This window comes from Meles meles, chromosome 2 (assembly GCF_922984935.1).
Source record: "Meles meles chromosome 2, mMelMel3.1 paternal haplotype, whole genome shotgun sequence".
Lineage (NCBI taxonomy): Eukaryota > Metazoa > Chordata > Mammalia > Carnivora > Mustelidae > Meles > Meles meles.
Genome location: NC_060067.1, coordinates 207,289,802 through 207,304,008, shown reverse-complemented (window position 1 = coordinate 207,304,008; position 14,207 = coordinate 207,289,802). Strand labels below are relative to the sequence as shown.

General features: G+C 44.0%; 1 protein-coding gene across 1 annotated transcript in view; it reads right to left on the bottom strand.

Moving 5' to 3' along the window:
* The window catches only part of CSMD1 (CUB and Sushi multiple domains 1), a 2,021,046-nt gene that overhangs the window by 536,181 nt on the left and 1,470,658 nt on the right, over positions 1–14,207 (bottom strand). The gene's annotated exons all lie outside the window — the stretch shown is intronic.

Sequence of the window (14,207 nt, the reverse complement as noted above, 5' to 3'; positions counted from 1 at the left end):
TTTGTGTCTTCTGTCCTGACGTAGGCAGACTCAGTGTCTCTGTGATCTGCTGCAACAAAGGACACCAGACACGATGCACTAGTCAGTAAGTGTTTTTGGAGAACCTAGTGGGTCTAGACCACCTTCACCCAGAAGGAAATAGAGGAAAGTGATGAAGGCAAATGATTCTTGCCCTGAGTAGTGAGGTATCTGTCTATATACTTGACCTCATCTAGGCTGATCCTGAAGATCAGGGTACACTTTCTATGAATTTGGCATTCTGTCCTCTTTTATGAGAATGAGACCATTCCCTCTACCCACAAAAAACCAAGCAAACAAACAAACAAAACCCTCCCACAAGACTGATCTGCTGGCCCCATCGGTTAGTCCAGTGCTGGGTAATTTTATGTTTCAACGTGACTGGTCCGCAGGATGCCCAGGGATCTGGCTGAACACTATTTCTGGGCATCTGTAAGGTGTTTCCAGTAGACTGAGAAGAAAGTCCAAGAAGACTGAGAAAAGAAAATTGACCTCCTCGGTGTGGGTGAGCACCATCCAATCTACTGACGGCTTGAATAAACAAAAGGCAGAGAAAGGGAGTGTTCTTTCTCTGCCTGACTACTCAAGGTGGGTGTTGGTCTTCTCCTGCCTGACCTTGGACTGGGACCATTCCTGCACCTGAATCTCCAGTTTATACAGGGTAGATAGCAGGACTTCTCAGCTTCCACAACCACATGAGCCAATCCCTCCTGGTAAATGTCCTTACACACACACACACACCCTGTTGGTTACGTCTCTCTGGGGAACCCTAACTGACACAGGTGTCTCCTTCCTCAGTTGCTAGGAGCTGACCCCACCCACGCTGCAGGGAAGAAGCCAGCGGACATTCTGGGAACCCGTACAGCAGAGGAGCTGAAGGTAAGGGTCTGGAAACTCTGTGGAGCTCACTGCAAAGACAAATAACCCCTTACTAACTGTATCGACTTCAAGTCACTTGACTTTTCTAAAACTCGGTATCTTTACCTATAAAATGCATTTCCTATGGTGTGTGGCAAACACCTCTAGTTGTCTACATAATAACATGTTCTCTTGCTTTCTAAGAGGCCCAATCCCCCATTTTCTTTGGAGTGCAAATGTGCTGAAAACCACATTCCCTAGTACTTCTTTCAGCTGGGAGCAGTCAGATGACAAAATCTCTGTCCAAGACTCATCAGCAGAAGTTGGTTGCGGCTTCTCTGAAAGCCCTCTACAAGGGAAAGACTGTTCTGTCCTATTGCCTCATCTTCCTCCTGAGGGAGGACATGGCTGTGATGGCAGCCATTTTGTGCAGGACTGATTGAGAGCCACACTATGAGGGGAGCAGAGAAAAAGCTGGAAAGAACCTGGATCCAATGCAAAGCCAACTTATCACTCTGGGAATGCCTGTCTTCACATTTTTCATCACTTGAAAAACAAAAAAATAAAGCTTTAGTTTTATAAGCCACTATTTTGTGGTTTTCATCACTCAGAACCAAAGATAGTTCCTAATTGATACATGGAGATGGGAAATTTTAATGGGGAAATTCAGGTGAAGTGTCTGTCATAATACTTGTTTCTTATTTTTAAAGGTACTCATGCCCTTTCAGAAAGCCGGTCTCAAAAGGCTGCATAGGCTATGGTTTCACTTCTAGAGCATTCTTGAAATGTCACAATTAGAGAGATGGAAATCGAATATAGGTTGCCGAGGGTTACAGCCAGTGTGGGGTAGGGACTTGTGGGGGTGTCTTTGTGGCTGAGTGTGTGGCAGTGAAATGAATGTGGAAAGACTGCATAGACACACACACACACACACACACACACAAGTGCATGTAAAAACTGGTGAGATCAGATGATACCACAGCCAGCTGGCTCCAGTTGGCCTGTTCTGATGTTCTATGATGGACATGTGAGCCATGATCCTTGTGTGATCTGGGTAATGGGTACACAGGAACTTTCTGTACCTTTTTTCAACTTCCTGTTGAATTTAAAATTGCTTCAAAATAAAAGTTACACAGTGTCCCATCTGACTACGTTTGATAGATATACTAGACACAGGATGGGATTCCTCGAAGCGAGCACCATTGACATTCTGGGCTGTCCTGTGCCCTGCAGCATCTAGCACATGCCATCTTCTGCTGCTTTGACCACCTGGATTCACTTCTCCCCTGCGATGTGACAACCCCAAAATGTCTCCAGTCCCTGCCACATATCCCCTACAAACAAACAAAGGTGTGGTGTGGCCAGTGGAAAAATCACCCTTGTTTGGGGATGGCTGATTTTGACAAGACTTACAAGTAATGGAAAACGATTCTTCCTCTTACAAAAGAGATTGGTATAGAATTCTTCCACATGGTTAAATCCTCCAATGGAATTAAAATCTGATTTGTTGCACAAACATTCTAATTAAGGGCTGATTTCTGAACTACCTCTTGTGAAAAGTGATATAGATACATTTTAAATGACGAGGTTTTCACAGATTATTGAGTTGTTCTGCTAAAGCTGAGTGACGAAATGCTTCTTCTCTCCTAATTTTCATAGAGTGGGGGAAATGACCAGAGTCATAAAGTGTCTTAAGAGCAGGGAGTGCTGGAACTCAGGGGACAGAGGAGGGCTCTGTGCCTGTTTCTGTGACACTTTCTTTGGGCTTCAAGTTTTGGTGAACAGACATTCCCTAAGGGACTGTCTTCCCTACGGTATCTGTTCCATCCCTATACAATTCATCAGAGAGTGATGGCCCAGTAAACTGTATGAAACATACAATTTGTTTTTCAAAATAAAATTAGTATGAATTGATTGGTTAAATTTCTTCTAGGGCAGAGGAGTTGCACTTGGGGAAAAAAGATCCATGTGGTTTGGAAATTTCAGAAGCTGAAATAGTTGATGTACAATTATTTAGACTATGTCCTCCCCCCGATACTGAAAGTTGATAAATCATCTGGATAGGGCCATTTCTGAAAACAGTTACCTATTTAATTATAAGGTGATGTGACTAGTTAAGGTTTTATTACAATTTATGTATTATAAATGTATTTTATTTGCATTTATTTATAAAATTATGATAAATAATATAAGTCTTAGATAATTTTGTGCCAGGGAACTATACACAACTAGTGTTTAGCCATACTGATGTCATACTGACATGCCTCCATATTCCCCAAATATTATCATTCCCAGTAAAAGTTTTGACCTATGCTCACTATAAACTAGATACTTTCAACAGAATGTGCTGACTTCTTTAAAAAACTGGACTTTTAATTTCATTAAAATATTAAATAATGTTAGGGGGATAGGAGAAGAATAAATGAAACAAGATGGGATCGGGAGGGAGACAAACCATAAGTGACTCTTAATCTCACAAAACAAACTGAGGGTTGCTGGGGGGAGGGGGGTAGGGAAAGGGTGGCTGGGTTATGGACATTTGGGAGGGTATGTGCTATGGTGAGTGCTGTCTAGTGTGTAAACCTGGCGATTCACAGACCTGTACCCCGGGGATAAAAATTCATTATATGTTTATAAAAAAATAAGAAATAAATAAAAAATTTAAAATATATTAAATAATGTAACTAAGGTGATACACACTATTGGTTCAGATTTTCTCATCTGAATCAGACTTCCGAAGTCAGAAGTTGTGTCGCTAAAATGCAAAGTCCACTACCTCATATTTCCATGCGAAGTTTGTTGTTGTTTTTTTCTCTTAGTTTCCAGCACTAATTATCAGAATGCAAAATAAGCAGTTTTCAAGTTTCGTGTGACTTCACTTGAAAGACCATCCCACTAATTGTAGCAAATTAATTCAGGAACGAGTAGTTCGCTCTTAAAGTGAAATTGCATTTTCATTTTGAAGGGGGGAGGAGAGAGTAAATGACGAATCCAGCAAGGATTCTCACAACATACAATCACAGAGTTGGGTTAGAGGAAGAGAAGGGTTAGGCAACCCAGACTTGCATTTTACATGTGGGGACCTTTAGGCTCAGATAATTTAACTGTATTTCCCAAGACCTCATGATGTATAGCACAACCAGGGCAAGAACAAACATCTTTCTGAGTCTTTGTTCACGAGTTGTCAAGAGCACGGCGCTCACGTTGGGGGATAAGCACCAACTCTTCATGGAGTTCCAGAACCCATTCATATCCATAAATACATCTTGGAGAACACTGCTATCGATGTCTCCTCCACACAAAACTGAAATTAATCCTGCCTGGGGCATCTGTGACTTTCTCCACCTTCCAAGCAACACTCGCCTTGAATTTCCCATCCCAGTCATCAGTCCCTGTCTGATCTGAGTCCACGGGCAGTAGATGGGTTGTCGGAAATGGGGAGCAGGGTACCCAGTTTGGGAATAAACAGTGACTCCCTACTCGCAGAAATGGTGCTTTTAAGTGCATGTACGATGTATTCGCACACCTAATCATGATGTGCCCTATCTTTCTCTCTTTGTTGATTCTTTTTTAAGATTTTTATTTATTTATTTGATAGAGAGAGAGAGAGAGTGAGAGAGGGAATACAAGCAGGGAGAGTGGCAGAGGGAGAAGAAGGCATCCTGCTGTGCAGGGAATCCCTGTAAGGCTGGATCCCAGGACCCTGGGATCATGACATGAGCCCAACGCAGATGCTTCCCCTACTGAGCCACCCAGACACCCCGTGTTGTTCTTTTTCTTAGGACTTTTATCAATGAGAATAAGAAGAATGGGGCCCAGTCATGCATTTTGGATGTTCTATTCCCAAACCACCATTTTTATAGTCCATCTCATTAAATGTCAGTTTTGCTGATCTGGGTTGGAAGAAACAACTCTTGGTTATGTTGATTTTCTCTATTGTTTTCTATCCACTATTTTATTTATCATATTTATTTTATTTATCTTCTGTGTTATTTATCTTCTGGCTTTACTCAGGATTAATCACTTCCTTCTCTTAGCTTTGGAATTAACTGGTTCTTTTTACCTAATTCCTTACCATGTAAAGATAGGTTGTTGATTTGAGATCCTCTTAAAGCCTTTGTCGGTGGCTACAAACCCCCTCTCAGCACCACTTTTGTTCTTTCCCTTAGCTCTGGTGTGTCAGGCTCTCATTTTCAGTGTCTCAAGTTGGTTTCTACTTTCCTTTCTCATTTCTTTTTGACTCAATGGTTCTTTGAAGGGTATTATTAAATTCCACATATTAGTGAATTTTTGTTCTGCCGTTGATTTCCAGTTTGATTTCATTATGATTGGAAAAGATCCTTTGTGTGATTTCAAATATTTAAAATTCCTTAAACATTCTGTTTGGTGTCCGAATACATGTTTTTTTGTTTGTTTGTTTTTGTTGTTTTGTTTTTAAAGATTTTATTTATTTATTTGACAGACAGAGATCACAAGTAGGCAGAGAGGCAGGCAGAGAGAGAAGGAAGCAGGCCCCATGCCAAGCAGAGAGCCCGATGTGGGGCTCGATCCCAGGACCCTGAGATCATGACCTGAGCCAAAGGCAGAGGCTTAACCCACTGAGCCACCCAGGCGCCCCCATAGTGAATCTTAATACGCACTTATATGCACTTTGCTGCCTTTTTTTTTTTTTTTTTAATGTGTGATTTCTTCAATCCACCTAACTTGAAGGCAACCCTGATAACTTCTTGGGTTCTTCTTCTCTCTAATAGCCCGTGTTGACCATGAACACTATCCCTTTGTTGGTTGGATTCAGGCCTCAGCAGAGCGCATCACTACCCATGAGCAAGGTTCCCTCGGTGCTCCCCCAGGCTTCAGCTTGAGTTCTCTGCCACAGTTTTTCTCTCTACAGATGTGGTCTTTGATCCTGGTGTCGGCAGAACTTCCTGTGTACACGCCTGGGTCATCTCCTCTCAGTGTGGTCGAGGTCCGTGGGCATCACGGGGCAATCTCTCCCTCGATTAGGCTGTGTCATACGGGAGGGTTGCTCGCTTCGTACCCTGTGGTCTACGTGACCCCACTGAGGCCGCACGGAGAGGCATTCTCCTGCCTTGGAGAACTTGCTGCCGTAGTGCAAGAGAGGCACCTGGTTTGACCTGAAGGTGTCCTCTTGTAGCTGAGAGGACTCCCCAGATGACAGCCAACAGGAATGTGACTGAGGGCTTCAGTCCTACAACGGCAAGGAACTGAATTCTGCAAACAACCTGAATGAGTCTCCAAGAAGCCACTAAGCTCCAGATGGGATTGTAGCCACTAAGCTCCACATGGGATTATAGCTTGGCCAACATCTTCATTTCAGACTTACGAGATCCTGAGCAGAGACCCCAGCCTCACCAGGCCAGCCTGCAGACCCAGAGAGAGCGTGAGATGAGGAGGGAGGAGCTGTGAGCTGCTGAGTATGTTGGGTGCGCTGCAGGGCGGCGACCTTGAATGCCGGCCCCACGCTAATCTGAGTGAGCGGTTCCTCTCTCCACAATGTTTTACGCTGCAGACTCCTTCAACGAGCACAGGGTAACCTTCCTGGAGGTTTTCAGGACATCTAGGAAGGCACCTGTACCCTCTTCACCATCTCCCCGCCCATCCCCTGTACTCCAAGCCCCCTTTACAGGGCCCATAAAATACTCCTTATTCCTCGAAGGCAGACCAGTTTCTTTCCCTTTGCTACAATTTTACACATATCCTGTACACACGAGTTTCAGCCTCTAACACAAAGGGCTTGAGGAAGTATTCCAAACAAACACAGACCTCACTCCAAGAATTATTCTACTAGATTTTTTTCTGATGTAAAAATTTATAAAATAGTAGTAATAAAAATACCAGTATGAGCACCTAGTGTGTGCCTTGTGCTGTGCTCGGGGATCTGCATGCTCTTTGTAACCGTTACAACTGCACTGTCAGGCGGGCTCCTTATTGACAGCCTTCTTCGAGTTATAGAGAGGTGGGGGTGTACCCCTGGTGATCAGCGGCAGACAGTGACTGCCAGCAGGATTTGAAACCAGACCCGTCTGGCTACAAAGCCCAAGATCTAATCACCATGCGCATTCCTGCATGAGAACAATTACATGTGTTTGGCTATATATCCACTGGCAGAAGGACATCATCGCCTGTCTCCGTGGCCAGTTACGGTCTCGATCCAGCTAGCAAGAATGAGAGCTCACGGTAGGTCCCCTTCAACAGCCAGGCTGTAATCGAGTGCTAGAGCTTTAGCCAAGTCAGCACAGATCTGAGTCCCAAAATCCTTTCTCACAGTGTGTTGGTGATGCTGGAAAAGTGACCGAGTCTCTCTACTTCCTACTTTTTCCATGTGGACAAGGGAATTCCTGGGGTTCATGCCTGTGGGACTCCTCTGGGGACGGACTGAAGTCATAGGTGTGTGAGTTCTGGCATGAAAGAAACGTTCGTGAGTGCTACCTGGGACTGTGGTCCTTACTACGGCACCAGCTTCTGGCTGTGGGACCTGAGACGACCCGGACATGCACACAGACAAGGCAGCTTTGCTTCTCACATCTGGAAGCATCAGTATAAATCCTAAACGAGTTGAGTTCATCAGTTCGTGTGTACGAAGTGTATCTGTATTTATTTTATCATTTGCTTACAACATACTTGAAGGGGCAGCTTCTGGCCTTGTTCCACGTAAACACGTAAGGGAGGTTTTGGAATTCCATCCCTCAGGAGTGTGCCAGATAGAACTAGAAGAATGTGCATAAGGACAGAAGACAAGGCCACCGCGTGCTACGGGACGCGGAGGGAAGTGTCTGGTTGGACGACTGGGGGTTATCTCTTCTCCCCTGCGGGAGAGTTACCAACATGAGGAATGGCTTTGGCTTATAGTAGAAACTCAATAAATGGTGTTTGTCATCTTCATAACGTCTAGTATGGAGAATAGCTGTGAAGTGGAAGTGTGAACTCTCACCACCATCTAGTGGCAGTGGTCAGAAATGTAGTCACTGAGGAATGCCAAAAAAAAAGAAAAAAAGTTTACCCTTAGAGCACGTTCCCTTCCCAGGTTACGTGGGAGACAAGCCCTGAAGCTCCAAGGCGTCCGGTATCTCACGGACCGACGGCCGTCTTCGGCAGTCGAAATGCTACCTGCTATGTGCCATCCACAGGGAGCTGGGAACAGGTACCTGAACGTTGCCTGTCTTCTGTATTTCAGATGAGAAGTCCAGGTTGAGAAAAAGAAATCTGACTTGGCAGGAGCCAGGATTTACTGAGAACCCTCCCGTGCAGTATTAGGGAACAATGAGTTAAATTCCTTCTTTCTTATATGGCTTGTGTTCCTACCACAGCTCCATGATAGTTTATTGTTCAGAGTGCTTGTTTTAGACAACGCAGCGTATCAGGCAATAATGCCACATACTGTTCCCACCGCATTCCAGAAACCGACCAGGCATAATATATTAGCTAACTGCAGTGTAGAAAAAAAAATAAAATTAAATGATTTCCTCTGGAATTTAAGACAATGGTTCGTAAATGTGTGGACAAACTCCTACATATGAATCTTTCTTTGAAAAAATGCTAATATTTATATTATTATAATTATAATGCTAATATTTCAGAAGGCTGTGCGGGTACAATGATGTAATGATGGCTGTTGCATTTGCTTTCACGACATTTATGGAGCAACTTTTCACACGCATTCAGGCTGATTTACAACACTTTACGTTTGCACGGATCATGTATCTCCTCACACATTATCAAGAATCAAAACATTTTTAACTACCCAGTGGTAGCTGGAAATTGTAGGGCAGGGAATCAGAGACACTCAACCCGTTAAAGATGTCTCGTCCATTAGCTCTTGGCCCAAACTTGGCTGGATAGCACAGAATCAATAAACGCTTTTTAATTAATTCAACAACCTCCTCTCCCATATTTCATCATTGATGTTCCTTTAATTTTTCCTGAATATACAATAATGAGTATTTCTTCCATTAAAGCTGTTTATTTACTAAGGCTAATGATGTGGTCTGACATTTACCATACCCTTGTGAGAGAAAAGTTCATGAGACACTGTGTTAAGCACTTTTTTTTTTTTTTTTTTTTTTTTTTTTTTTTAAAGATTTTATTTATTTATTTGACAGAGAGAGAGATCACAAGTAGGCAGAGAGGCAGGCAGAGAGAGAGGAGGGAGCAGGCTCCCCGCTGAGCAGAGAGCCCGATGCGGGACTCGATCCCAGGACCCTGAGATCATGACCTGAGCCGAAGGCAGAGGCTTAACCCACTGAGCCACCCAGGCGCCCATGTTAAGCACTTTTTATATGTAGCATGCAAAACTGGTGGCCATACGCCTCCATCCTACCTGCACGGGTTACAAAGCAGAGAGTTTCAAGTTCTGAACCAACAGTTGGAAATGAGGATTATACATGAAATTCTAGACTTACAATGTCCCTTGAAATTAGCAGATGAGTTCAGCAGAGCCGATGGACCATTCCCAAGTGGCAACCGGCAGCTGGAACCCAGTGTAGGAGCCCACCTGGGATGGCACGTGTGCTCACATTGCCTCTGGTCTCCAACACCCAGCACAGGTACACACCTCCATCCCATGCCGTCAGCCTGGCCTCATCCCCTCTAGAAACACAGCAAAGCCTGCAGCAATCCATCACGCCGGCACCCAGGTCTTCAGCAGCCCTGAGAGCTCTCTGCCCACGCTCTCCACAGCCACCAGCACTGGGAACCTTGCGGTCTTTCTCCCAGAACACGACAATGACCTCCACTGCTGCCTTGCCCACAAATGGTTCTGCACACAGTAGTCACAGAAGTCCCTTTAAGGTTCCAAACTAATCGAAGGACACCCCTTCCAGAAATGCCACAGCAGCTTCTTCTTTCAATTAGGATAAAATCCAAACACACACAGCCTGAAAGGCAGCTGTCCATTCCGCCATCACTGAGCAGCTTCTTAGCAACGCTACCCCAACCTGCTGTCCTACACTTGTAGTTAACAATGTGTCTCTCCCTCTGGTTTAGGGCTTCCTGATGTCTCTCCCTGCAGTGACCCCACCAGTCACCACCTGTTCATTAACCTTCCACGCTCTCTCCCAGAAGACCTCCATGATGAACACAGATGAAACGGCACCGCTCCTTCCCTTCGGGCTTTGCTTGATTCCGGGTTTTATCTTCTTGACAAAATGTGGTGTATGTCTGCCCTGCTGGGTTGGCAGTTTTGACGACAGTGATATTTGTGTGTGTCCAAATCTCTATTTTCAGTGCTGAAAGCAATGCAGAGGTCACAGCAAGAGGGCCACATGTAAGCATTGCCTGAGCGGCCCCTATGAAGACGCTCACTGTACACACGTCAGGGCAAGGATGGCTCTGAGGTCATGTAACTTGCTCATGGACTGAATTCAAAAAGCTCTGCCGGACCCCAAATCCTCAAAACTGCTCCTTTCACTGTCCCTCACCGTTGGGTGATCTTGCCACACATTTATGAACCACATAAAGCATGGGATTGTGATGTAAAATTAAAGGTTATAGCATTCTGAAAAAAAGAGTCTCTGGCCCTTTCTTTATTACAAAAGAAAAGGGAAAGAAAACACCTACAGAACATGATGGAAAACTCAAGTTGTGTTAAACTGCCTTGAGAATCCAGGGGACACTTTTCCCTAACCAAACCATTAGAAAGTGGTCTCCTTTTATCGGCCACAAGCACACCATGTTCTGATGGTAACGGTTCTGGTCTATGCACTTTGTTGCTAGACTGAGATGACATTTTTAAACCCTTCTTCCATGCATTGGACATAGAACAGTGCTGTGCTGTAGTGATCCCCGTTGCACACAGCACAGTGTTTTCTCCTACGGGGACTTTTCCCCAGTTTGACTTGTCTGTAAACTTGTTTGCTGCCGATAGAGGTTCCCCACCTGGAAATTAAGCTGAATCGCAGGCAGCCCAATGACAGCTTAGTCTTGAGAAAAATGCCTGCCCCCAATGTTTTGGGCTTATTAGACTCTGAATTGTAACCAGCATCTCCTGATTTAACTTAAAACAAGTCTCTCATTTGGCAACACAGTAGAGGGAGTTAATTAAATTTGGTACTAACAGTTTTTGTTATAAATACCTAGAGCTTTTGCCTCACATCGGTGCTCCACACTGAACCTCCTTGAAAACAAAAGGTCTTATTTTTAGATACAGCTTAACATCATTTTTTAAAGTTCAAGTTTGTTCCTAATCATCTGTATTTGTGCACACATATTATTTATTTTACTTTATTCCACATCCTTTATAAGAAGATCAAGTGGACTTTTTTATTCTCTATGGAAATCCCTTTAGAGTTATATTATTATGAAGCATTTCAATCCTAAGGATTCTGATTGACCTTAACATCCATACTTAGCCCTTACTGATCAACTAATATTTGTCAGGTACTGTCCGAGTTCATTAGTGTTATTTATTTCCCACTTCTCTTCAGCTTTATTGAGATATAATTGGCACACAAAGTCTGCACATAATTAATGTACACAAGTTAATGAGTTTGGTCATATGCATACACTCAAGTTACTATTACCACGATCGAGGTAAGAGACATTTCCATCACTTCTGATATCCTTGTGCCCACCTCCCCTTCTTTGCAAGAAAAACATTAACATGAGATCCTCTTAATAAATTTTTAAGTTCCCAGTATCTTATCATTAACTACGGGAACTGTGATATACCACAGATCTCAGAAACATACCCATTATTTTATACCCATCGAACAAGAACCGTCTGCGGCCCCCTCCCCCCGATCCATGATAATCACCATCAAACGGTCTTCTTCTCTACTCTGAATATTTTAGAGGCCTCATTTAGGAGGAATCATGCATTATTCACAATAGCCAAGGTATGGAAATGACCCCAAGTGCATAGGCAGATGAATGACTCATTTTCTAAAGATGACACTGTCTATCCACACAACAAACTATTATTCAGCCTGAAAAGAGAAGGAAATCCTGCCATTTGCAACAACACGGAGGGACCTGGAAGACGTCGTTTTTAGTACGTCAGCTGCTTCAGTTCCTCAGCGGTATGTTTCCCTGACCGCGCTGAGGGTAAGGGTTCCATTCTGACTTCATCCCACTAACACTTCTGAGCATCTGCTATGTTCCAAACAAGGCTCTCGGACCAGCTGTAAAACAGCGAATGAAACAGAGCCCCTGCCCTCACTTGCCGTCTAGTGCAGTGTCAGAAGCAACAGACAAATCAGTGACTGTCTGCATGTCCCACGGTGGCAATAACAGGGAGAAACACCAATCTAGGGTGATGGGTACGGAAGAGAGGAGGTCATCCAACAGAGAAGGCAAAAGCACGGAGACAGAGTGAGCTTGACGTGTTCGAGAAAGTGCGAGGAGCGGGAGCAGCAGGGCACGAGGTCAGGGGGCGATGGGGAAGGTTTATGCAGAGCCTTGCAGAGCACCATTCGGACTTCTGATTTTTTCCAGAGACAGATGACAAGGTGCTGGAGGCTTCTGAGTGGAGGAGCGACGTACAGTAACCTTAAAAAGAATCACTACAGTTTCTGTGTTGAGAATGGACTGCACAAGGGCAAAACCAGAAGTAAGAAGATCAGTCAGGAGAGAACTGCAGTAATTCGGACAAGACATGATGGTTGCTGAGGCCTCTGTTGTGATGAATCGAGGTGGTGGAAGGTTGGATACTGCCTAGGATGGGCAGACTATACAGAGAGAGTAGATACATGGGTAGAGATAAATGTGGAGTATGAGAGATAATGCAGAGTTAGAAATAACTATAAAGTGTTTTAGCTTAAGGTGCTGAAAGAGAGAAATTACCAAGAAGACGGTAGGGGCAGGTTTTGGAGAGAAAATCTAGGTCTATGTTGGACATGTTATGTTTGAAACATCTACTGAACACGTAAATGGAGATGTCAAGTAGACAATTAGATGTATGCATGTGGAGCTCAGAGGAGGAACCTCACTAGAGACATTTTCGGAAAGGTCAACCTATAGATTATAGTATTTCCAGCTACAAGGTAGAGTGAATATCAATGGGAAAAAGAGCAGACCCTGAGATGTCCAATATTCAAGGGTTAGGGACACTAAGGGGCATCGGTGAAGGCGCTGAGGAGGCAAGAGCAGGCAGAGAGAGAACCAACAAGTGGTGCCCAAGTCAGCAGTGAAGGCAGCGTTCATGGAGGAAGCGCGACTGGCTGGGTCAAGTGCAAAGAACAGATCAAGGTGTACGCCTGAGTGTGGACCAGCAAACTGACTCTGGCCATAGACTGTGACCTGCCGAGACCTAGTTTGGTGCATTGTGGGGGAAGGGCAGAAGCTTAATTTGACTGGGCTCAAGAAACACCAGGGAAGGGTTGGACGTAGGTAATATAACCAATGTTGTTGTTGTTGTTTCCCTAAAGAAAAAGAAACAATTGCAAGAAGGGAATGTCCATAAATGTACTAGTCCAAGATGTCCTAGTTAGTAAGATATAAATATGGATATCTTTCTGAATCGGTATCACTTTTTTTTTAAAGATTTTATTTATTTATTTGACAGAGATCACATAGGCAGAGAGGCAGGCAGAGAGAGAGAGGAGGAAGCAGGTTTCCCGCTGAGCAGAGACCCGATGTGGGACTGGATCCCAGGACCCTGAGATCATGACCTGAGCCGAAGGCAGCTGCTTAACCCACTGAGCCACCCAGGCGCCCTCACTTTTTTTTTTTTTAAAGATTTTATTTATTTGAGAGAGAGCATGAGAGGGGAGAAAGTCAGAGGGAGGCAGGCAGAGAGAGAGAGGAGGAAGCAGGTTTCCCGCTGAGCAGGGAGCCCGATGTGGGACTCGATCCCAGGACTCTGGGATCATGACCTGAGCTGAAGGCAGTCACTTAACCAACTGAGCCACCCAGGCGCCCTGAATCAGTATCACTTTATATGTAATCTGAAAGTATTTAAAATATCTGGCTTCTCTCCTCCTTGTGTCAACTTGACTCTTCCTTATTTATTTGTCCTTTTCCTCTCTCAGAGAAATTTATCAAGGGAGGCTAAAGTTAATTTCAATAAATAAATAAATAGTTAATTTCAATATATATTATTCTGTGAAAATGACTTTGTCTAAGACCTTAACTTTTAACAAACCCTAGTAAATTATCTCTCACTTGTCACTTATAATAGATGACAGTGAACTGCCCCATTCCTAGCACATGGTAGCAGATGAAATACTGCATATGGGTATGTGTACATATTATTAATATTTATGCATTTTTATTTTTATTTATTTATTTGAGAGAGAGTAAGTGGAGGGGGGGGCAGTGGCGAGAGACAGAGAGAGTCTTAATCAGACTTTGCTGAGTGCAGAGCCCAACCCAGG